Below are 26,254 nucleotides of genomic sequence, written 5' to 3'. Positions count from 1 at the left end.
ATTAATAATATGGTAATACTATAACATGTATTAATAATATAATTAATATTAAACATAAATAATTATATTTAATTAATATTAGGTACATTATTTATAAGGAAATATATATACATATACATGTTATATATATATATATAATCTAGAGAGAAAAGCTGAAAAAGGGAAAGAAATTTCTGGTTTAGTGGCTGAAGTTATGTGCAGGAAACGTCCCTTGAGGTGACCTTTCACTTCCAGGTGAGCTGGAGGTTCTGTGTGTTTTCTCAGAGGCCTGAGAATATTGAATATATTCTGTGTAATCTGCTCTGTGAGACACCTGCTGCTCCTAACGCCTGGTCAGAGACATTGATAAAAGATGAACCAAAAGAGAAATGTCAGGGGCAAGGCAGAGGGACCCCTGTGTGCTTTAACCTCTGTGCTTTGCTGTTCTCTTATCTCCATCCTTTTTCTGGGAGGAAAAAGGAAAAGCAAAGATTGGAAGGGAACAAAGTTTTTTCGTTTTTTACAGATTAATGTATTGCTCCATTAACTCATGGAGCAGAGAATAGGATTTTTGGATGCACATTTGCTGGATTCTCTGATATTTTTTCCAATTTCCTTCTACTACAAAATAAATCATTGTTTTTGAGAAAGACCTTCCAGCTTTGCAGAAATTAATGTGTTCCTAGACATTGTAGTGTGATCTAAAGAATAACTGGGAAGCTAAAACTCTCTGATTTTCTCAAATTTGTGTCTATCCAGTGCCTAAATTAATGTTCTCTTGTACTCTACCTTGAAAAGATTAGGTACCAGGTGGTGAAATATTCAATTAACATCTCAAAATTATGTTTTAAATTTACTGCAAATAAAACAATTTTGTTGCTCTGTAAAAGCAGCCTCTGGAGCAAATAACTTCCAACATCTTCCTCTAGCCAAGGAGAGATGTTCCAGGTGATTATGTCTTTTTCACCAACTGGATTTCCAAACATTTTAACTGAGACTGGAGAAAAAGCTGATTACAGAAAGCAACAAATATTCCATTACCTGGAAAAGCAAAGGAACAAGAAGCAGCAAACAAACAGACAAAACCTAAGGCAACACACTCCAAACGGTTTGGGGTATTTAATTTCAGCTGCTCAAACTGAGACACTGAAGGGTTTGATTTCAAGAAAATTCAGGACTCAGGCTGATATCAACAGGCTCATTGGAAGCAAAGCATTCTGAGCAAACACAATTTGGGTGCCTAAAATAATTTTCTGTTCTGTCTTGTTTATAGAAATAAAGAATTTCCTTCAAGCTGAAGTAAACAGATTTATGGAGACAGAACTTGTGCTGAATGATTTTCATTCCATCAGGTCAGGGCAACACACTCCATAACACAAGAAAACAAATATTTGTTACTCTCTCTTTATCTAATAGATTTTGGCTTTCTATGTGGCTGTTTTTCCTTGCAACATAAAGGATCCAGAGGTTGTGGACAGACATTTTTATAGCTTAATGTAAATCACTTTAAGTAGAAATAATACTCCTTTCCAGCTGGATTATAATTTCTATTCCACAGGCCAGCATTGTTATTTGACCTTTACAAATAAATATCAGATTGTTCCAAAAACAAATGGCAATAACCTTTGGCTGTTCCACTGGGGAGAGGTGACCACTTGTGACACTGCCCTGGTTAGCATTCCTGCTTAGTGGGATGCTCTCAGTCAGTCACTGATATTTCTTCCCTATGAATAACAAATTAAATTTTCGGTCTGAGCTAGTCAGTCACTGATATTTATTCCCTGTGAATAACAAATTAACTTTTAGGTCTGAGCTTGGCAGGAGGAAGTTGAGAGACACCAGAGGTAGCAGAGCATCGCTGCTCTGTGGCTGTAACCAAGCACTCTCTTTGTGCCTCATGTTTAGGTAATAAATGCACTTTTGTCCTCCAGAGGTGTAAACCAAGCCCTGTGATGGATGGCCCTGGCTTGGACCCAAAGCATCAGCACCACTTCAGATTGTTTTAGTGCAGAGAGGAAACTGCTTTTGTTCAGATCAGAGCTGCTCTCTGATGACCTTGGTGGGTCCCTTCCCATTCAGTGGTTCTGTGATATCACGACAACAGCAGCCATTACATTTATTGTCTATTTGATATAATATGGTTCAACTTTAGTTACTTGGTGAGGAAAATCCCACCAGCAGACCTTTAAAAATGTGGTTTGTATTTTCCTGTCACTGTTCACAGCTCATTTGGGTCTCTGTTCAGCAGCTTCTCTTTGTTGCCCCAAGGATACAGCAAAATGAAGCAGAGCCTTCGCAGAGAAAAGACAATTACCTATTTTTCCTTTTCCCAGTAATTTCTTTCCCAAACAAAATCAAGCAATCACAGTCTCCTGCAAAACAAAGGACAAACAAAACTTCAGCAACCAGCACAGCAATGGCACAATGTTCCAGGCAGTTTTGAAATCCATGGATCTCTGCTGGAGATGTGTAAGTCATTCCACTATCTCAGTCAGAAAAAAGGACTCCAAAAAGCATCTTATTAGCCTTCCTGAAAAAAAAAAAAAAAATTCAAAATCATTACTAGGAAAAAAAACTCAGTATTCCTGGCGCATATTTGCTGCACAATCTGAAGCAGAGATGGGAAATGTGTGTTTAAATTGAATTCTGCCAATTGTGACCCAGTCTGGGTCCATGAGCCCTGTGACTGCAATCCCCTGGATTCTGGGGGCAGCCCATAACTGGAAGGTGTAGAAGCAACACCACACTACAAAATCACCACTTGTACCCTTTAGTCCCTGTCTCAGTGCTGCTCACACCTAGGGCCTGAAGAATTCATTTTCTGCAGTCAGATCCTTTAGCTGGTTGCGCCAGTGACATAAAAATCTTATGGAAAATATAGGGAATACATTTTGGGATGTTTATATCCTTTCACAAGGGATTCACTGACCCACAGCCACACTCAACACACTGTCTTTGATCAGGCAGTTTTTCTTCATCCTGCTTTTTCCTTTTCCAGAAAAAAAATTATGAACTGAAACCAGAATACCAGTTTTTGAATGGTTTAGGGACCACAATAGAAGCGGGGCGTTCCAAAGTCAAAAGAGAGGAATAATGGGAGCCTTGGAAAGGCTCAGAAGAGGAAGTGGAAAAGCTCCAGCAGGAATTCCTTCCTCAGGTACTCTAACAGGAATTTCTTTTGAGGAATCCTGCTATCATCAATTCTTCTTTGGAAAAACAAGGCACTGCTTTGTTATGGAGAGTTGCAGAGCTGGGGGTTGTGGCTAACCAGAGAAAGGGAAGAAAAAGATAAACTAAAGAGATTAAAATAATTCAATAACAAAATCATTAGAAAGCAATAAATTTCAAATAATTAAAGCAGGTTATTTGCAATTCATCAGTAACAGTTTAATATGTAAATATTCTTCTGCACATATAGAATCAATGACAGTAAAAAGAATGCAGGCTTGCAGGTACATCTAGATTAAAAATTTAGTGTTATATCTGGGAATAAATCAAGGATTATGCTGGGAATAGAAAGGCTTTGGTGTCACTGTAGGTTTGCCCTTACATTTCTCATTGATGCCTAAGAAATCCTGAGCTAAGCCAACTTTACCCCTAGCATGTTATGGCAACCCTGTTGTTCCTAGGCCAAGAAAAGTAAAAAATAGGATGGATTTTGTGACCTGGCCTGCAGCTGAGATTTCTGGACTTTGTGATAGAAAACCCCACAGAAACACAGCCCTCACAATGTACCTTTTGCACCACTGCCTCCAAAAGCAGCACTGATTTTTATGCAAAAACCAAAAAAAAAATATTTGGAATTAATTGTGGCTGATTGCAAGGCTGCTGTCTAATAACCACACAAATATAAACTGTCAATCAATATTGAACCCCATAAGGAAATTACCAAATTCAGATCCACTCATCTTCACATCATGCCATTGAAAGTTGACTTTCCTGCAAGAAGAGTTGTTTTATGTTTTATGCATTCTGTTATTATTAGATAGCAGATGTTCCTTACCTTGGAAAAGAGGGGTTTGAAAAGATGTGCATTTGAGAAGGGATTCTGCCCCAAAAGTCCCATTATAAGATCTCTCAGGGACATTCTGTCCAAAAAATCCTCTGTGTGAGATGCCTGATTAGTTATTCACTTCTTCTGCTTCCCCAGTTGCGCATACATAGAACTCATTTATGCACATATACTACTTTTTTTTTCCCAGCACTTGATAATATTTCTCTCATTTATTTTGGATTTTTGGCTGCCTTTGGGATCTTCATTCATTCAAACATCTGCTTGGGAATATCCCTTGCTGGAGTGGATTTGGGAAAGGCAAAGCTCAGCCCATTCATGTGTTGTTTAATGTCTTTATTACCAAGGAGGATGAAATGAAGAGGGATGCTCCAACCACAGGTAGAGGAACTGATAAATTCCAGGGTGGGGTGGTTGGACAGGGGGCCTGGATGGGAGCAGAGGGCTGGACACAACCTCAGGAGGTCCAGCTGCAGCCCATGCACAGCTGAGCTGGGTGCACAGCTGGACTGATGGGACAGCTGGAGAGGCAGAACAGCTGGGGAAGTGGGAACAGCTGGAGAGGAAGAACAGCTGGAGAAGAAGGGACAGCTGGGGAGGAAGGAACAGCTGGAGAGGCAGAACAGCTGGGGAGGTGGGAACAGCTGGGGAGAAAGAACAGCTGGAGAAGCAGGAACAGATTGAGAGGTGGGAACAGCTGGGGAGGTGGGAACAGCTGGAGAAACAGAAACAGCTGGAGAAGAAGAAACAGCTGGAGAAGCGGACACAGCTGGAGAACCAAGAGCACCCAGAGAGGCAGGAACATCTGGGGAACCAGGAACAGCTGAAGAAGCAGGAACAGCTGGAGAAGCAGGAACAGCTGGAGAGGCAGGAGAAGCTGGAGGGACAGGAACTGGGGGTCCTGTTGGAAAATGTATTGAGCCGCATGCCACACACACTCCTGCTGAGTTTCCAAGAGATGAAGCCACACCCAGAGTCCTGGCTCCCCTCTGGAGTTCCCCAGCTCATGGGAATCATGGAAATACTGGAGAGAGCCCAGTGGAGGCCCAGGAGATACAAGAAAAGGCCAGGAGAACCTGGTTTGTTGGATCTTTCAGGGTTTGGCTAAAGGAGATCAGGGCCATTTCAGCCATAAAATTCCTAATAAATTTGGCTGATTGTGCAGGAGCAAAGTGGGTTTAAAAAATCCTTCCTGTTTCAGTTCATGGTATACACTCATTGCTTTAAACTACCACAGTTATGCATCAAATCATAAAATTATCCAGCCATTTTAGAAATTCAGCTGCACTGTTTGACTCCCTGACCTCCTGCTGCAGAGGATTTCACAGATCCACAAAAAGATGTTGGAAGAATTACTTCAATTACCCCTTTTCTTCATCACTGGCTCTTTTAGATTATAATTCAACAAATGGAACATCTACCCTGGGCTCCTGGATGTTAAATCCCACACTTCTGTTCTCCTGCAATGTTTAACCAAATGAATTTCTGTCACTGACATTGATAATCAGGTCAGGGGAGGCAGCAGGATAAAGGCAAAGGGCCAAAATTTTACCCACAAGGATTAAACAACTGGGACAATTTTAGACAAGAACATTGAGAATATTGATATGAATTATAGAATCATGGAATATTCTGAGCTGGAAAGGACCCACAAGGATCATCAGGTCCAACTGCACACAACCCACAACAGTTCCACCCTGTGCTGTCCAGGAACTCCTTGGGCTCTTTCAGGATTGGGGCTGTGAACATTCTTTGGGGAGCCTGTTCCAGTGCTTTTCTGGAAATTTCTTACTTGTTTCAGTGGACTTTTCTGGAAGTTTCTTCCCTTTTTTCTCCGTGTCCTCTGTAAGTATTTCTTTGCATCTCAACAACACCTGTCAGGAATCAAGCAAAGACCAAGTAGATAAAATTCTGCTTTTCTGCTTCCCCGAGAATCTAAAAATCTTCAAAATCGCTGAAATCACTGTTTATTATTTGATATCACTCAGCTGTGAATCAAAGTTCTGTTAGCAATTTTATGCTAGCATCAGTCTTGATTTGGGGCAGAACAAAGAACTATCCTTAAAATAAGTGAAAAATCCCCATTACCCCTTGGGGTTGCATGTTTATTCTTTCACCCTCCTTTTCAGGCCAAATAAATTAATTTGCGAAGCAAAACCAAGTCACCACAGACATCCTTCTCTTCTGAACGCCTGGAAATTCACCCATTGACAGGCTGGAATTTTTAAGGACATCTAAAGCTGGGTAATACCATGGATTATGTCAAAGAGGAGAGTTAAGCAGGAGCAGACATTAGACCTGCAGCAGCTGCTGTAAAGAAGAAAGTCTGCAATGGACAACTGGGGAAATAATAACAACATATCTTAAATTAAAATATGTGGGCTAAATTGAGCCATTTTGATATTAATTCATTGTCACAAAAGAGTGGTTTCTGCTCTTGCCATCAAAGGTATTGGCAAAAAGCAGATTTTAATGGAGTTCAGTGGCAAGGTTCACTCTATTACTGGCTACAGCAAGGAAGTGTATATAGGAAAATGGGATTGGAGTCAATTTTGAGTGATTTACACTGTAACTGGAGGTGGAAAAGGGTCAGGGGGCAAAGGATACAGATACAAAAGACTGCAAGAGGATTTAGCAGTACTTAATCATCCTCCATTTAACATTAAAAAAGAGTGGTGCAGCATCACACTGACTTTATTTAAAAAAGGATTTAATAAAGAATAAATAAAAAATCCAATTAAGAATTTATATTGCTTTTAATGTTAAAGATATTTTTTACATTAGACAACATCTGGTGCTTTTTTCCTACAAAATGAAGGTATTTAGCACACTTTAATGTTTATTTATATACATTTTTCTAAAGCATAAACAATGGCAGGGGGTTAGAGTGCAGCGATCTGAGAGATCCCTTTGAAGTGAAACCATTCCATTAGTTTTTGACTAACCCCATGAGTCAAAATGACCATTATTAGTCAAAACCATTAGTTTTTGACTAATAGGCATTTGCAGATTTTCAAACAATAATCCAAAAACTCGATGAAGGTACAGATGGGTGGAAGACAGCAATGAATGTGAGGAAAGTAGCACTGGGTGCTATTTTCTTCTTCAGTAGAAAATGTTACTGATCTTTTCCAGGTCATGGAATGAGGTAAAGGAGTTATCTGATACACCCATTTTATATTTTTTTCCGAGTGAATATTTAGGAATTTTTTTTGTGGGATATAGGGAGGGGGAAATTTAAGCCCATCTTCTCAAGAGATCTGGAGTAAAAGTTCTTGTTGAGCATTTAAAAATATGGGAGAGGTTTAGCAATGTTCTTTCATGAAAATATCTGATTCTGGTGTCAGAGGGTGAAAATGAATGTCCTGGTATCCAAACTGAATGCTCCCTGGAATTCTCATTTCTCCAATGGCCTTTGTTGATGAGAAGGTGAAGGATTTCCTGGGATGCTGCACAACCTGCTCAGGCCAAGGGGTGACTTTTCATGGTTGCACAATGAAGCCTGCTGGAAGTTTCTCAATCTGCACAAACCCAGTGATGAAAACCTTGAAAAACCTGTGGGGCCATTGGAATTTCTGACAGACCTCCAGAGAGGTGTGAATGTCACTACTGGTTCATACTCCTTGTTTTCCTGTAATTGGGAATGAATTACAGTTTAATCCTTTCTTGTCAGTACAGCCAAAAGCAACCGACGAACCCTCACAGGAAAACTCTTTGGAAAACAATTTGCAATTAAACAGAAGTGGAAAGAAGGCAGGTGGTTAAAATGAGAAATAACAAAAATAAAGTGTAATGGCCCTGAAAAGATGAGACTGTGCAAGAAAAAAATCATTGTAACGATGATAACTAACTTTGGGGATTTTTTTTTTTTATATTTATTTAGTTTTTGATAAAAGGGGCAGACCTTCAGTCACTGTAAGGCTTCATTGACTTCAGTGTCAGTTAATATACAAAAAATATACAAAAACTACTCAACTTCATATCTGGCATTAATCCAGTCAAGAAACTCCTCAGGTAAAGGATATTTCCTGTCCATCTAGGAGAAATTTCACAAGGAACTTCATCATTCTGACATTCAGGTTCATTTACAGGCAGCATTTTTATCAGAGCCTGGCAAGTTTCATTCAGGAGTGAATGCTCTCTTGTGGCATAAAATATCCAGTTTGAGATCTGGGTAAGTTTCTACTTTTACTGCCAAGTTTGCCCCTACTAGAACACAACTTGCCAAGCCATGTTTCCTTGAATTCAGATGGAAAGCCAAGAACTAAATCTCCTGTCAGGCTATGGCTGGACAAGCCTGGTGAAGGTGAGGAATACTGAAAGGAACACAGAAAGCTCCACACATTTGAAGACAGGATAGAGAAATATCAAAAATTGGGAGTTCTGAGATGTTTTTCACACTGAGACAAATTTCCATTTCCATTTGGATCTTAGTGGTCCAGTCTCAACTCTTGTTGTTATTAAAACAGCAACAAACATGTTTGACAAGAGTTTTAAAGGTTTGGAGCTGAGTTTGATGAGAAAAAACATCCACTGTGGGTTGAAACCTGTCACTGGGATCACCCAGAAAAGCAGAATTTTACTTAAAACTGCATTCAGAAAACCCAGAGAGCAGCTTGGGGAGCTTGAGCAGACATGTTCCTCCCAGCTGGGAAACGTGGCATCACACATTCAGTGTCCACAGAAAGTCTTCCTTGCAGATTTTTGGAGCCACAGCTGAGGGCTCTGCGCCAGTGTGGCCCCAGGTACATCAGAGACAGGGAGAAAGAGAATATACTGGAATGGGAATGCCATGAGATTTCTGGGTGTGGGATTTCTGGGCACTCTTCATCTGCAGCAGAACTGCACAGTCAGGATCTGTGTGCACAAAGAAATTGAGGAGGGGTATCATTCCTGCAGAACTAAACCCACCCAAACCTTTGTCTGTAGATATTTGCATCCCATGAAAATAAGGCAGAATGCACAAAGTGCTTTGGACAGGGAATCTGTAGGAGTGAAATCTCTGGGAAATTGGTTTTCCCTGAGATTTTGCCAGGGGCTGACAGAATCCCTCACTATCAGAAACTGAGGTGAAAACAAGCAAAGAAATTTGTCCCAAAGACAATGGACACAACCAGGTGAATTCCAGCTTTTGGCAGCAAATTTTTGAATCACTGTGCTGACACTTTAAGAATCCATCTGTTAATTAATTAGCACAGCCTAATGGTTGAATATTGAAATGCCTGATTTGATCTTAATCTCTTTGAGCCTCACACACTTCATGATGAAAATATGTGGGTGTAAGCACAGCAAAACTTGTCCCACTTCAATGATTTTGTAGATGGGCTGTGAGGATTGTGCAGGCACCAGTTTGGACAAATGGGTTTGTTCAGGTTTGGAAGTAAAACAACATTTTTGCAGTAAAAAAATAAGTTGAAAAGCTCCTTCAGTATCTGTCCAGAAAATGCCCAAGAGGAAAAACCAACTTCAGTCTAAATGGGATTTCTAAAATATCTCACTGACCAGTGAGAAGTCCTGTAGATCATAACTTCATTAACAATGAGATGAATATGTCATGTGTGGGCTATTGAACTCACTCTGACAGACAAAGAAGCATTAAGTAGTGACCTTTAAATGCTAATTGCTGATGTGTTAGAGCTTGTAAACTGCTTAAATGGAGTCCATGCACACAAATCTTGGAGCAACAAAGGATGTGCTCATCTGGAATATTAAAGGAACAATTTACTGTAACAGTTTGAGAAAGTAGATTTGACATTAAAAGTGTAGCAAAATAAAAACCCAACATTATTAGATATCTAAAGATCAAATGTCTGAGGCCAAAGCCACCACCATGTGTAAAAAGCCAAGCTTTTTGAAAGGAGTAGAAGATGTTTAAAACACCTTCCTATGGCCAAATGTAAGCTGTAGAGAAGGAATGGAAGTGAGACAGACGAGAAAGGGCAATAATGGATTTATAAGGTGGTTTCCTGTGCTGGTTTTGCACAGCCTGGATTCTATGATTTTTACCAGGATCCAAACCCTTGCACTACTGCAGTACCTTAACTAGAAACATTTAACTTTTCTCTTGATAAAATTAATTGCATTATTTCCAAGGCATTTCTTTTTCAGTTAAATTCTGAAATTGAAATACTTAAGCCTTCCTTTGAAATGATTTTAAATTGAACTTTAGAAACAGTTCTATGAGGTCTTGAACTCAAACATTTCTCTTTGTTGTGTCTTCACTGATATCTGTGAACAACAGATTTGGAAGCTTGTGATAAAAATCTCTTCTGTTTAGGTGAGAATAGGCAATTTTTTTTTTTTTTAGTTATGTCCTGAAATTAAAATATTGCTTTTGAAGGTTTTGTTGGAAACTGTTTTTTAACAGAAGTTACCTATGGTGACTCTTTTATTCCAAAGCACTGAGATTTATTTCATTCCTATAACCATAATTATAAACCTAATGAGCCTATGACAGGTTTCTTCTCTCACAATTTATCAAGGACATTGGAAGCAAGAAGAAAGGCTGTGAATCCCCTTCTGTGACTCACTCTGCAGTGGAAACCATGGAGTTCACCACTGCTGCTGACCTGCGTCAGCCAGTCCAGGCAATGGCACTTCCCTGGTGCTCCAGGAGGGATATCAGTCTTTCCAAGCACACAATAAACATTTCCCAACATTGCCAGCAGGTTGGATTTGTTACACAACCCTTGCAGACATCCCTGAATTCGGCACTTGGTCTTTTTTTTTTTTTTTTGTCTGCAGTGCATCCATTGAGTTTTGTAAATGATGCTTGGATTTCAATCTGCTCAGCCCAGGATTGGGGATCTGTTGTACCTTCTGAGCACAAATCCCATCCATTTGATGCAGGCATTTCTCATCAAATTCATAAAGATTCATCAAACAAACAGAAATTCCAGGAAAAACAGGCAAAAATTTCAAACAAAAACAGAAATCCCAAAACTCCTTGTATTTCACTGCAATCTGCTCATCTAAAATGCATAGATATAATTAAAATAGAACAATTTAAGCAGAAGTATTGGACAGTCTATTTGGAAAACACAGAATATTCAGTTAGAAAATAAAAAAAACTCTCTTTGAATTTCATTAGGCAGATGGAAGATTCAAGATTCAGGTCTCCTACCCCCTAGAAAAATCCTATTCCTCTCACCCTGTAGGAATCAGCAGTGATGAACACTTTTCTGGTAGATTTTCTGAGCACAATCTCTCTTTCTCCTATTTATTTCTCCCTGTCCCTGAAATTCGGGGAATTTTGTATAAAATCACAGTGTGTGGGGAGGGAAGGAGCTGATGGATGGACTTATTTTGCTGCAAGAATTAAAGCAACTTAGCCCAGAGCCTAAGTGTGTACTCCATACTTGCAGACAAACCTCCTTGGGGGGCTAAAAGAGAGCTCAACTTTTAATACATTTTCCCCTCATTTTTTAGTAGTTTTCTATTGTTTGCCTTATCTTTCTCCTCCACATAGACATTTGGAAGGAAAAACACTGAATCCATGTGTTTATGGACACTGTTTTCTGCTTCTTGCCAATAGTTCCATTCTGCATAACAAGATTTATGCTGTTAGAAAGCCCCAAAATGCACTCAGCAGCTCTTCTGTGCCTGTTCTTTTAGCTCTCTTGGTATCAAGCACAACCATTTGTTTTCTTGAATTCTAACCCAATTGTAGGAATGTACCTCAGGGTTCAGCAAGAATACGATTATTTTTGTCCTATTTACAATGTCTCTAGTCACTTTTAGATTGCAAAACTGCAAACAAGGAAACCACAGTTGTTCAGCCCACTGTTAAAATCCTTTTTTTTACAGTTTTGAACAAAAGGCAGAGCCTGGCATTAAATAATACCTTAATGCTATGTTCACTTTTCAGCCTGGGCTTGGGAAGGTGTAGGGGGTCACATGTGCTGCAAAAACATTTGTCTTGTTCCTCCTCAGCTTGCGTTCTGAGGGATATAATCCCTGGAAGTGTAATCCCACCCCTGGAAGTGTCCAAGGCCAGGTTGGAAAGGGCTTGGAGCAACCTGGGATGGTGGAAGGTGTCCCTGCCCATGGCAAGGGGTGGAACTGGATGGGCTTTAAGGTTCCTTCCAACTCAAACCACTCTGGGATTCTGTGATTCCATGAAAATCTTGATGCATTTAAAACTGTTTCACTTGCACTTTGCTCTCTGTTCTTATTCTAAAAGAACTTCAAGACAGCAGGAAATCCATTTATGTTTTCTCAAGTTGATCAGGTTCAAGGAAAGATGTTTCTAGTATGGAAAATACTTAGGTATTAAAAATATGTTTATAGCCCCCTCTTTATAAAGTTCTAAGAAATTCTTGTATTTGCATAGGATTGTTCTATTTTATTTATCTAAATATCAGTGCAACAGAAGGACTGAATAGACAGTTGGGGGAAAATAATGAGGACAAAAAGGGAGAGGAAGAGATTATAGTGATTGTTGTTAATTTTCTTTCATCCTTCCCAAAGTTATTCAGCCATGCTAAATGATTTAGCCCCGCATTAATGGGAAACAATACAGAAATATGTCGCCCACGTGCCTTGTTTCCCTAATAACAAAACCCCGCAATTGCTGGAACAAAACACTCCGCTGTCAGTGAAGAACAATAGAGCAAAAGCAACAACTCAAAGTGTTTTCTCAGTTTTATCCTCCAGAAGGAAAGAGAAGGCAGAGCTTTACTGTGACCCAGGGGCACTTCTGTGGTTCCACTCCTGCTTTTGATGCTCCGTGAGGTCACTGCAGCATCTCCCCATCCCTTCAAGGGAAGCCAAACACTTCCATCCCTAATAACTGTTTTGATCATTATCCACACACTTGAGAAACAGGAGAGAAGATCTGATGATTCCTTTTGCTCCTGAAAAAGGAGGGAGAAAGCCCCCCACTAACGATGGCACTCCAGGATTGATTGCTGCACGTCAGCCGGCTTGGGGCACGCCGCTGGACTCCTCAGCACAGGCTGGGATCTTTTCAAATTTCCATCTCTTCAAATAAGGCTGGGAGGCTCTTCACATTTGGGAAATTCAAAGCAGGATCTATACTTTTTTGAAGTAGAGGGGAAGAGGGTGAGGGAGAAGTGTCACTTGCCAAGCTTAGCTGCTCCAGCTGAACAGACAAAGCCTCAGTTTGGCACATCCATGTGGCATTCACATTTTCTGAAAAAATCCCTTCGCCCAGGATTTTTCTCCTGGGAAGCTGAGAAGCCTCAGAGAAAAAGGAAAACAATAATTATCTGAATTGCTTCTCCTGTGTTTTGCTCCTTTGGAATGTGTTTGGAGATTGTTTACCCACAGGTGATTGTTCCATTGGATTCTGGTGTGAGTTGTTTTCACCCATTGACCAATCAGGGCCAAGCTGTGTTGGGACTCTGGAGAGAGTCACGAGTTTTCATTATTATCTTTTTAGCATTTAGTAAATATCCTTTCTTTATTCTTTAATATAGTTTAGTATAGCGTTCTTTAATATAATATAGTATCATAAAATAATAAATTAGCCTTCTGAGAAGATGGAGTCAGATTCATCATTCCTTCCTTCCACGAGGGACTCTGCAAATACAAGACATCCACACAGTGAAACATCCGGCTCAGGCACTGGTCCACCTTTTGCCCTGCACTAAAACTTAAAATATGCTTTATTTTCCTGAAGAATTATCTGCAGGCAGGTGTAAACTCAGAGTTTCAGGCACAACAGATACTGCAATGTCATTAATCTTAGAGGAATATATGATTTTTTATTCCTTTTCTCTGGTTTTAGACAGAAACGATTTCTTTAAAATTCAGGATATTAATCCCCATATAGTTATTTTTCACAAACTATTCAATAATTATTCATAACGATGATAGCATAACTGCTACAATAACTGTCTGCTGTCTCAGTTTACCATTATTATTTGAAGTTTTAAACCTTTCCTTGATTAAATAACATCCTTTAACAGATCCTAGTTTTCTCAAGCTTTATGAGAAGTGTCAAAGCCTGTGATTTCAACATCACCGTGTCTTTGCTCTCAATTTGTTTACATTTGAAAGAAGATATTACTGCAGAGATGTTTTTAGGGGCTCATTTCACCATTGTCCATGAAAAACCATGAAGTAAATTGTGTTTCAGCAGTGACATTTAATGAAATCCTGTGGTTTTACCTTCCTGAGTGCAACAAGCACAAGTAGAGCTGTGTTTTCTGTTGGCCAGAGCAGGGGAGGTGGTTCGGCAGGTGAGGAAAACATGCCTGCATGCCTCCTCGGTGCAGAACACAGCTCACAAACACAAGAAATGGAATAATTAATCCCAAAATGAGCACAAAGGAAGACTGAAAGGTCAGCTGAGCTGATGGGCATGTTTTGCAGTGTAACAATTTCAGAAATGCTGTTGAACTTCTGCAGGGTACGTGGTGCTGGAAATACCACCCATCTGCTTGTGCTGAGCTTCAGCTCTGGGTTTTGGAGTTACACAGATGAGGATCAGCCAGGCATGGAAAGGAACAGCAAAGATAATTTTCTAGGGGGGGAAAGCTGAAGGTTTAAGTTTTCCCTGTTGCAGTGGTCTTAATCATTCCTGCTGCTGCTAATAGTAAATTAAGTCTTTAAATGTCAGACCATTGTTGTGCATCTTTTCCGCATCAGAACCAAGGGAAAATTTTTGTTACTGGCTCTCAACGTCTAAAAGGAGTCACCAAGGGCAGCTTTTCCTGTTGCTGGTCTGGAAAAGGTGGAAATCTGTGCCCTTGGCAGCCTCATTCCTCTGGGATGAACGCTGTATTCCACCCTACTTGGATATAATATGAATTAATATAGAATTAATTTGTATTTTGGTCAAAACCAGTATCCAAAACTGATTTGACCGCAAAGCTAAAGCCACTAGCACCAGAGATGGAATTTCTCCAGGTTAGGAATTAAGTGCATATACAAGACAGAAGAGAAAAATCTGAAAATAAATACAAAGGCTTTAAGCTGAAGGAGGGGAGATGTAGATGGGATATTGGGAGGGAATTGTTCCCTCTGAGGGTGGGCAGGCCCTGGCACAGGATGCCCAGAGAAGCTGTGGCTGCCCCTGGATCCCTGGAAGTGTCCAAGGCCAGACTGGATGGGGCTTGGAGCAACCTGGGATGGTGGAAGGTGTCCCTGCTCATGGCAGGGGTGGAATGAGATGGGCTTTAAGATCTCCTCCAACCCAAACCATTCTGCGATTTTATGATTTTACCAACAACAAATTCCCCAGCAACAAAAAACCCCAGAGAATCAGCAGTTCTTATAATGACTACAACTGTCACTTAAAAATACTCTACCCTATAAAATATTTACACCTTAAAATGAGATGTGAGACTAAACACAAAAACCAGACAGAAGGAAACATTAATTTTAAATATGTGCTGTGTATAATTGTAGATTAAAATATTACAGCAAGTCATTTTTTCTTGATGGGAGACACTGCTTTCCAAGCAGCCTCATGAGGAAATATGACAGTTTTGACAGAACACATTTCGCAAACCCAGGTAGCAATTTTGATACAAATACACAAAATTCTGGTTTTACTCTTATGAAATAATGATATGTTAAATTTTAATTTAAAAATTAAAGCTGTGTTGGTATAATTCACTTCCTGTTAAATAAGTAAAATCAACCCAAGAGATAAAATATTTAGATTTTATTAAAATAGAATGCTATTTCTGTAGAATGTATTTTAGCTACTTTAAACACATATTTATTTAGAGAGTTTTTAGTTTTCCTAGTTTTTCTTTGGACAGAAGCCATTGATCTATCAGTATTGCACCACTTATGTCCTGAATTCAATATGTTCAAATATCAGAGTGCTAAGGCTGAAGCCAAAGATTTCGTTCTTGAAACACTTAATGATGTCACAGTCCAGCTTTAGAATCCCTATTATTAAAAACTCTCCTTAGATCAAGCAAAATAATAAAAACATTAATGAGACTAGTTCATCCCTTTAGTCCCATTCACATAATTTTTCCATGAATTGTTAAACACTAACATTTTACTCACTCTTTGGGCCAGCAATAATTCTTCAGTGTGACATAGAGTTTACTTTTGGGCTTTGAAGCAGCTCAAACAAAAATCTTACAGAATAATAATTTCATTTAATTGTATTCATCACCTGAATGAGTCAGTGTTTAATAGACTTAATCAGCTCCCCCTTCCTTCCTGCAATCAGGTGCGGCAGTGTGGTTTTCCTCCCACCATAGAGAGCTGCATCCCAATTAATCAGAGCACTCCAGCTTCTCCTCACTCCATTTAAAACTTGTGCTGAGCCCTGCCTCTGCTCTGTCCTGGGATTTATTGCCACAAATAAATTCAGCAGCTCCTTCCCTCTGAACTGGCACCTTCTTTCAGTCATTCTGGGATCCTGAAATTCCATTGCAGCAGCAGCAGCTCATAATGACATTTTTGTCCCTGCCATTTGCCAAAGACACATTCTTTAATTACAACCACAACAGAGCCATGGAGCCCTATCACTAAAATATCTATAGATATTTATCCATAAGCTGTAGCATCATTTATTGAATTTCATAAAACCTTATTGCATATAACTTCATTCTTAAGTCACATTAATATACCCACAAGAGGAGGGGTAAGAGGTAACTCCCAGTTAACCATGTAAGAAGGATGGATTTTGTCTGAGGTGAAGAATGCTCCAGGAAGGGCTAAAGCTGAAAGGATTTGAAACTATAAATTAGGAAAATCATTCCTCTGCCTTCTCAGAAGAACTTGATATTAATGTTGTAGCACTGTGACTTATCTGACCACTTTTCAGGAGCAGCAGCCATGTCCAGAGGGGATTTTTTTTAACTTGTATATTTGTTTTGTTGGGTTTTAGGATAGACATGGGCTTACAAACTGTTTAGATTCTGTATACCATGTTTAGAAGGCATAATCTGCTTTGTACCTGTTGACTTTCTTTGCTTAGGATATCAAATTTCCTCTCTGGGACATAAAAATAAACATGCATTCATGGTAAAGACAAGATGCAGATGTCCCTATGTGTACCAGAGAAATGTCCTGATTTTATAATTTCTATATCCTTTGAAGAAATAGGTGTATGTGCCTGTGGTGACATCAACAATTCCTGACTTTTAGCAGAAGATTTAGGGACTGACAAACTGCACATGTAGCAGCTCTTCTCTGAAATAAAGATGTTCTTTTCACAATTTCAATGAAAACAGGATGTATAAACACGGCAGCAGCAATAATTGATGTACCTTCCAATAATAATATCATTAAAAGAGCTAATCCTTGATAAGAAAAAGGAAATGAAGGAAAATTAATAGCAGTGTTATCACCAAACTTAATCATGACCCATTGTTGTGCACACACCTGACTTTTACATGGCTATTCCAGGAAAATTACAAGTTTTATTTCCAAGCTGGCTTGTCTTGGATATCATCTTCATCTTGTAAGCAGCAGTGAAAATTTTCAAAGAAATACTGTTCTACTTATGAGCACTTAATAATATAGCCTCAATATTTAATATTATTTTACAGAAAACCACTCTCTTTGCCAAATTCAGCCAGGTATGGTTTTATGGATGGTTTCAGAGCTCTAACTAGAAAAATGAAGGTAAAAGGCAAAGTAAATTCTAATTCTGCCTTGCCATATGGCCCTTGTATAAGCAGGAAGAGGTTTCTTACTATATATTTTTAATTAAAACTGAGCTACCCTTTGTAATACAGCAGCAACAACATCTTGAAGAAAATATGTGACCCTAAAATTCAGGTGGGTCACTGCTGCCTGGGACATCCATTAATAATTACCTTGGTCAGACAGTGATGATTAATGGACTTCAGGTGTTCCAGCAGGACAAAGTGAAAACATTTGAGGCTTGGCTGAACCTCAGAGGGAGAGGAGGGGTTGCTCTGAAACTCAATTATACAAGGTTAAAGTTCCAGTGAAGAGTATTCCTGTAAATTTGGGACAGGCTTCTACCTCCTCAGCAGCTACCACAGCACACAGAGGGGCTGAATTTTGGCTGTGAACCTGTGATATTTCTGAAAGAGAGAGATTTCCAGGGAATTTGGCAGCAATCTGGGCAGTGTCCTGTGCAGCTCAGCAGGACAAGTGGAATAGAGAAGGACTGTCACTTCAGGAAATATTATAAATTGGATATAATATAAATTAATATATGCACTTGGATATAATATAAATTAATATGTGGTCCTTGGCCAACATGAGCTGTCCAGAAGAGGGGGGGAAAAAGAGAGAAGAAATAAAAATAAAGTCACATTTTTATTTCTGCCCACAGTCTAGCATAACAAAAGGTAAATGTGGTGTGGCTCAGTGGGCTCTGGGGAAAGGCAGGCACCTCTCCCATGCAGGGATTCTCCAGAGCCAGAGGTTTTCACCATGAGGGTGTTGGTGGTAGAAAACCTTGTTCCATGTTATCTCCCCTTGGCATCTTCATGAGGCCAGCCTGATATTCCCCAGCTGGAAGAGAATTCCTTCCCACCTTTTCTCCATGAAGAGCAAAGACATCTGGAGTTACTCTCCCAAGTGTTAAATACTCATGTATAATTCCATGAAAAGCACATGGGAAGAAGTTTTATCCTCCTGAGGGCCAATAGCTGCTTTCCATGAGATTTGTCTCCTTAGAAAAGAGCAGAGATTGCCCTCCTGCGTCCTTGCAAGTCTTCCCCTGGGGCTTTTCCTTCAGCCTTCCCAGCCTCTATGAAGCTCTGCTTGCGCTAGGGATGTGCTGAAACTCCCCTGTGCTGCACACAGATACTTCTGCCCAGCCTTTTCCCCAAAAAAATCTCTTTTTATTTTTTTTCTGGATTGAAACCAACCACAGACCCCAGCTCTCCTTTCCCTTGGCAGCTCAATGCCAGGTGTCTGAGCAGGGTTAATTCCAGGCCTGGGATGGTGCAAGCTCAATACCCTGACTGCAGGTTATATTTATATTTTGGGATCTCTACTACTTCCAAGGAAATGTCCAGAATATAAGAAATGCCCTCAACTGGGGCTACAAAACAAGAGCAAAGTAATTATTTCAATTTCCCGTTACAGATTTCTGTTTAAACCTGCCTGACTGAAAAGGAGAAGCATTTAAATGAACAGTTTTCTGTTTGTGCAACTTATGTACAAACAAGTCTTTTAAAATAAAGATCAAGGATGTTTTTTTCTTATATTGATAAGGTTTATTTTCCTCACACACCAACAATCTTCTCTTTTATTTCCCCAACAAAATATTTGATTTCTGCTGGTTGAGTTTCTTGACTTCCATCTGTAAGGGGCCCTCAGGAGGTCCATCAAATGCTATAATCTTTAACAATAAAAACCAATGGGTGATGCCTTTATTTTCTTGTAAAGTGGTTTGTTTGGTTGTTTTTTGGTTTTTTTTTGCATATAATTCCTGCCAAATTTAAGGAAATATTCCAGCAACACCATTTTTCAAAGAATTCAGTCTCATTCTTATTTTCAATGCTCAGAAAGGCATCTCCCCATATAACATTGCCTTAACATTTGCAGCTTAAGGAATGTTAGGCTAAAAAAAAATCAATAACAATATTATTCAGTAAAATGAGTGATATTTCTGGGAAGAAAATTATAAAGTTCAGATTTATTTTTAAAAGTGTATCGAGTGAAAGGTTTTCCTCATCCCACTGTAAACCTGATACTCATGATAACAAAAAGTGGGGCTTCATAACCAGGCTTTAATGGGTTAGTCTAATGTTAATATTGGGACATATGATTTTTGTGGGCTGACAAGACCACTAAGACTAAAAATTTTAGAAGACTAAAAATTTATGTGTATCTTCCACATAAAATTTATTTTCTCCTCCTTTTGCTGGAAGTTTTTCGATGGGATCTAGCACAGCCTGAAAATGTGGCTTTATTTTTTGCTTTTTTGCATTGAGCTTGGTACATTTTGGAATTATAGAGCCAGGTTTTTTGTGGGTTCTTTGGAAAGGAAAATTGGAATTGTGGCTAAGTGTGAGCTTGATACAATAACAGACAAATAACAATTCAGTGCAAATATAAATCAAAGTTCTAAGACTGTGGTACTGTTGGGAGATAATTTTTTTGAAACAATAAATTTAAAGGTGTCAGAAAAGGGCTTCATTCCTCATATGAAAGATTTAGATGCCCAAAAAAAATTGGGAAAGACATATCCTAAGTAATAGCATCTTGGAAAAATAACTAGTTTTAAAGCAAATGCAAAACAAAATGAACAAAAAACAAAGAGGAAGGAAGGAAGGAAGGAAGGAAGGAAGGAAGGAAGGAAGGAAGGAAGGAAGGAAGGAAGGAAGGAAGGAAGGAAGGAAGGAAGGAAGGAAGGAAGGAAGGAAGGAAGGAAGGAAGGAAGGAAGGAAGGAAGGGAGGAAGAGAAGGAGAAGGAAGGAAGGGAAGAAAGGGAAGGAAAGAAGGAAGGAAAGAAAGAAAGAAAGAAAGGAAAGAAAGAAAGAAAGGAAAGAAAGAAAGAAAGAAGGAAGAAGAAGGAAAGGAAGAAAGAAAGGAAAGAAAGGAAGAAGAAAGAAAGGAGAGAAAAAGGAGAGAAAGAAAAAAAAAGGAAAAAAAAAAAAAAAGAAAGAAAAAAGAGAAAGAAAGAAAGAGAAAGAGAGAAAGAAAGAGAAAGAAGAAAGAGAGAAAGAAAAAGAGAAAGAGGAAAGAGAGAGAAGAAGGGAAAGGAAAGAGAAAAAAAGAAGAAAAAGAAAGAGAAAGAAAGAAAGAAAGAAAGAAAGAAAGAAAGAAAGAAAGAAAGAAAGAAAGAAAGAAAGAAAGAAAGAAAGAAAGAAAGAAAGAAAGAAAGAAAGAAAGAAAGAAAGAAAGAAAGAAAGAAAGAAATCTTTTCACATCTTTGGTATGAGCAGGGTTAAGATTTCTCTCTGCCTCCTTATTGATTTTCAGACTTGTTTTATAAGTACATGGAACATGGGGTTGGAGAAAAATCCATCCCAAGAAACACAAATGCCAAGTTTTTGCTGGGTGTGACACAGGCAGCAGGCTGGAATGTTAACTTCTGCCCTGGTCACCAATCAGCAGATAATGAGATTTCTAGTTGGAGTATATCTATACTTTTTCTTTATTTTTGTATGGGAACATGTTTGTTTTTCAGTGTCTAACATTTACCTAATGCATTGTGTCTGACAACAAAATAAATTGCCTGGTTTTCCTAGCATTGAGTGTTTTATAAGATCCTGTAGCAGAGGATTCTCAGGAACACAGAGGTCATCTGGAAATACTCCCCTGGTTGTGGTTAGTTACAAATATATGGGCTGAAGTGGAGGAAAATCCTCCTTTTTTTGAGCACAAGACTCACTCCTTATGTTAAATAGCAAAATTGATGTCGATCATAAAGATTAAGTAAGGAGGACTTCCAGTGCCAAGTCTCAGGGTTAAATATTTCCTGGAGATGTGAATTGCTTGTGGAGTCAGTGGGAAATCATAAATACCATTATTATGGTTTATGGAAGACTTGAGACTGTTCCCTACACACCTGAAGCAGAATATGGAATGACATTGGGAAGATTGTTGTGAGCTTATTTTATGCAAATGGTTGTGAGCAGAAAGGATTTGAATTTATTCCAAACTGGAAAAATATAAGATTTTTCCTGTGACTCCTGGGGATGTTCTGTGCAGGGCTAAGGTTTGCACTCAATGATCCTTGTGGGTCCCTCCCAACTGAGCAGATTCTGTGACTTCAGTGTTGTTATTCCCTCAGAGAATTTTCCTCCTTCATCACCAGGAACAAGCCAGAAGCTGTTGGACAATAAAGATGAAGTGAAATATCTGCGTGCTTCCTCAAGAGCCTGGCTGAAATTGTGAAATTATCCATTTTGTATCTAAATGTGGATTTTCTCATAAAACATTGGAGTTTTCCTGAGTTTATTGTCAGGAGAGTGACAGCCCCATCTATTATTTAGACCTCCACAGGCACTATCAGTGCACAAAACCATCACATTCCCCACTGCTGGCTCATTCTAGGTTAGCTAAATTCATATTAACGATTTTTAGTAAGAAAAAAAAAAATCAAACAAAGAGTTGTTGAACAGTAGGAGAGAGAAGTTTATTTAGAGAAACCCATGGAGAAGAGAAGTGGAGGGGTGAGAAAATTCAAGAGAAACTGGAGATTGAACCTGGTGCAGCATTGACCTGCTCAAATTCTATCACCAAAGTGACACCAAGCCCTGTGCTGGTGAAAAGGGAGGAAAAAAGTCTCTATTTTTCATATTCTGTAGATAAACTTCAGACAATTATGTGCATATTTAATGCAAGAATACAGAGAAATTAAATATTTCTGTAATGAATTTGGAAGGAACTTTGTTTTTGAAGGAACTTTCCCAGAGATGCTCTGAAGACTAAAGATTTTGATCTGTAATGAAATTGCTAAAATAGCTACTTATTTTCATTCCTGTTTCCAAAATGATCAAATTAACAATTTGCAAATAAACCTTTGTTTTGAATTTGTGCCAGCAGTGCCAATATTGAAAGGAGCAACCTCTGTATTTGTTCTAAATCCAAACTTTTACCAAAAAACAGTAAACTATTGAGCATAAGGCACATTTGTGTAGGTTTAAAGCATAGAATCATGGAATAACCTAACTTGAAAGGGATCCTCAGACATCCCAACAATCCCACCCTGTGCCTGAGAGCATTGTCCAAGGAATCCATGGAGATTTTTAGCTCCTTGAATTTACCAGGCCTTGACATTTCCTTGCTGAAAAATCCAGGTAAGACATAACCAAAAGCTGTTTAGTGAAAAATAACCCATAAAAAAAAGAAAAAAGGCTTTAAATATTAAATAGTTTTTTATTTGAAGTTTTGGAAGTGAATTCCCTAGAGGATGAGGTAGTTTTGTCCTTGAGCTGTCTTTTTAACTCTTTCATTCACCTTCTCCTACAGCCTTTCTCTGTAGGAACTTTCCTCTTCCTCTCTCTGAGGAACTAATATCTTTCTCTCTACATTCTGCTTTTTAGTATATGCAATTGTTTCTTCATTTGCATGGATTCATGCTCTATGATAAGTGATTCCTGTACATTTGGGTTTTTTTAAGCTATATTTAGATCTAGTAGAACTTCTCTTTCTGCTGGAAAAATCACAGGAACATAAAAATTAGATAGCCTGAAGTCTCCACAGATTTCTCATGTTTAATTTTTCCAAGTTGCTATAGTAACTTAAAACAAAAAAATCATGTTCTGTAAAAAAATTACCCTAGGTAAGACAAGAAAACTTGATAGAAAACCAAATTAAATTCCAAGATAGGAGATTGAAAGCCATTAAAATAAAATGGATACCACCATATTTCAGACCTAGGTAAAAGAGACCATTTAAAAACGTGAAGATGGCAATCAGTCTTTAATCTGCAGCAATATAAGTAAACAGCAAGAACTTAGTTTTAAATTTTCCTTGCCCCAAGGCATTGGTTGGTGACGTTTATCTTCCCGCTCATTCCAACCTCTTCCTATGAACTCAAGGAGTAATAAAGGAATTCAGCTGTGGAAGTGGAAAGGGATTTTAAAAACAAAACAAATCACACTGAAATCCACCCCTAAGAGAAGCTGTGGCTGCCCCTGGATCCCTGGAAGTGTCCCAGGCCAGGCTGGACAGGGCTTGGAGCAACCTGGGACAGTGGGAGGTGTCCCTTCCATGGCAGGGGTGGCACTGGATGGGCTTTGAGGTCCCTTCCAACACAAACCAGTCTGGGATTCCATGAAAGTCAACAGAAAAACTCTTAACAAATGGGATTTAACTCTCCCAAAATTCAGTATAATCTCACAGTGAACAAGTGTGCCTTAATCTCTGCCCAGATTATCTATGTCCTTAAAAGTAACATGTTCCCCCAGCTCTTGGAAGGCTGATGATAATCTGCTTAAAGCAGAGGAATTAGCATCTCTTTATTAATACAAAACCACAAAAATTCCATTTGCACTTCCACCTCCTTGTAACAGAATCCCTTGCAATAAATGATATGCAAAGAATATTCCATTTCTCTGAAGATAAAGTTCAGTTGACTTAGTAAAAATCCACAATCTACAAAGAGAAAGCACATCAAATATTCTCTGCATCCATTAATAGCTGATTAAACAGTGACACTGAAATACTGAATCAAATTGTTTCCCCTATCAAAACTTTGAAGAGGCTCCTTGAAGAGTCTATTCCTATATGGAAGTCTGTGTGAAACATTCACAAAGACAAAATGAAGGGATAAATTCAGGCTCAGAGATGCCCTGCAGGTGACCTTTTGGTGGACTAAAAACTGCATGTTCCTAGTCATTTTATAGGCCCCTGCTACCAAGTCTCAGCTCATCTTCAAATATTATGGTCCTTTTTAGTTTACTTCTTTCTCTGATAAAATAGTAAAAAATGTTACTGTTCATTTCATGATCTTAATCATGTTTGAGGTGCATTATTATTATGGTGAGGCTTGTAAAGATGAAAATAATCTGGGTCAGTTTTGAGGCTCTGAGGACAAGACAGACCTTGAGGGGCTGGAGCGTGTCCAGGGAAGGAAACAGAGCTGGGGAAGGGTCTGGAGCACCAAGAGGGGCTGAGGGAGCTGGAAAGGGGCTCAGCCTGGAGAAAAGGAGGCTCAGGGGGGACCTTGTGGCTCTGCACAACTCCTGACAGGAGGGGACAGCCCGGGGGTCGGGTTGGGCTGTGCTCCCAGGAACAGGGACAGGAGGAGAGGGAACGGCCTCAGGCTGGGCCAGGGCAGGCTCAGGTTGGACATCAGGAGGAATTTCCCCATGGAAAAGGTGGTCAGGCCTTGGCACAGCTGCCCAGGGAGGTGTTGGAGTCCCCATCCTGAAGGGATTTAAAGCCATGTCAAGGTGGCAGTAGGGGACATGGGTCAGTGGTGGCCTTGGCAGTGCCAGGGCATGGTTGCACTCAATGACCTCCGGGGGCTTTTCCAACTTGAACAATTCTCGAATTCTGTTTTGGAGCAGTGAGGGAATATTAACTTAGAAAGAGAGCAAGAGGAACATTTTGAGGGAGATAAGGAAGATGTGCTGACATGGCTTTGGCTGGGGGAAAGGATCCTGTGCTGTTAAAGATGAAAGCTGAAGAAAGCAGACATTTTCTGAGGAGAAATTGAACTTGGAGATGAGGGGGAATAGTTGCACATTAAACTCACTAATCAGAGACCAGCCAGGAGAAATTAGCATGACACAGAAAATCAGATTCTAACATTAAATTAATGTTGATTAAAAAGTGAGAAACTGATTGCAATGGAAATAGAAGCCCCTTCTTCATCCATGAGGCATAAGCACCACAAAAATTAATTATTAAAAAAAGTTCAGTTACTGAAGCATTTAATATTCCATAAATGAGCTCCTGGCTCTGAGTGAAAGAGTGGCTTCCTTTATCAGTTCATGGCATGCTTTGCTTGTGGAATCACTAAGAACAATATTGATGGCACTGAGGAATGTGCAACTGGGCTCTTTACACAATGCTGAGCCTATTTAGTCCTGACAAACTGGAACACAGAGCTCCAGGAAAAATGCAAACTATCAAACAATGGATTTTTACTCCCAGTAGGGGAAATGTGGACAGTCTATTTATATAGTGCAGCTACTACACTACAGCTAATTTATTAATCATAATTGAGGTGTAATATGCTGCATTATTTAAGGCTTTCCTACATTTCCACTTGCACAGTTATTTCAGGGAGATTCATAACTGTTGGCATGTGGAGCAGTCATTATTCTAATTAGGAGGGAAAATACCGATGGCTCAGTTCATCCTCCAACAAATCAATATTTAATTAACAATATGTCACCACCCAAATGTCTGGAATTAAATTTTGTGTGGGTAAGATGACAATACTGCTCTTTAGCCACGTTGCCCTATACATTAAAATACTTGGACACATAAGTGAAAATGTACAAAAAGGCTGTCACAAAGCATTCAGGCAGCCAGTCTCTTTCAACCTGGCCTATTTGGATTTTTTTTAAATCTAGATTTCTTCCTTAACTCAGATCATTCTGAGCTGTATGAAAAACAAAAAGTCCTCAAAAAAATTGGTGTGCAAAGAGATCTGGCTGTGAGAGTCAGGCACATTCAGTACCTGGGCTCTGTGAAACTTGGAGGAGGGATAAACTTCCTTTCCATCACTATTCTCCTATTGGGGTATTTCCAACCACTGATATGCAACCATATTATTATGTGTATGAATATTTAGTGCAGAGAATAGCAATGTTCCTAAGGGAACTTAGGAAAATTTTCTGCAAATGCTTCATCTCTATTCAGATTGTTTGCTAAAGTTTTACCGGACAAAATACAGAGTTAAAAATTGAAGTGGGGCAATATTTGTCTCTGGAA

The sequence above is a fragment of the Camarhynchus parvulus genome, chromosome 8 (assembly GCF_901933205.1).
Source record: "Camarhynchus parvulus chromosome 8, STF_HiC, whole genome shotgun sequence".
Classification (NCBI taxonomy): domain Eukaryota; kingdom Metazoa; phylum Chordata; class Aves; order Passeriformes; family Thraupidae; genus Camarhynchus; species Camarhynchus parvulus.
The sequence above is the reverse complement of the archived record's forward strand: the minus strand, read 5'-3'. Positions refer to the sequence as shown.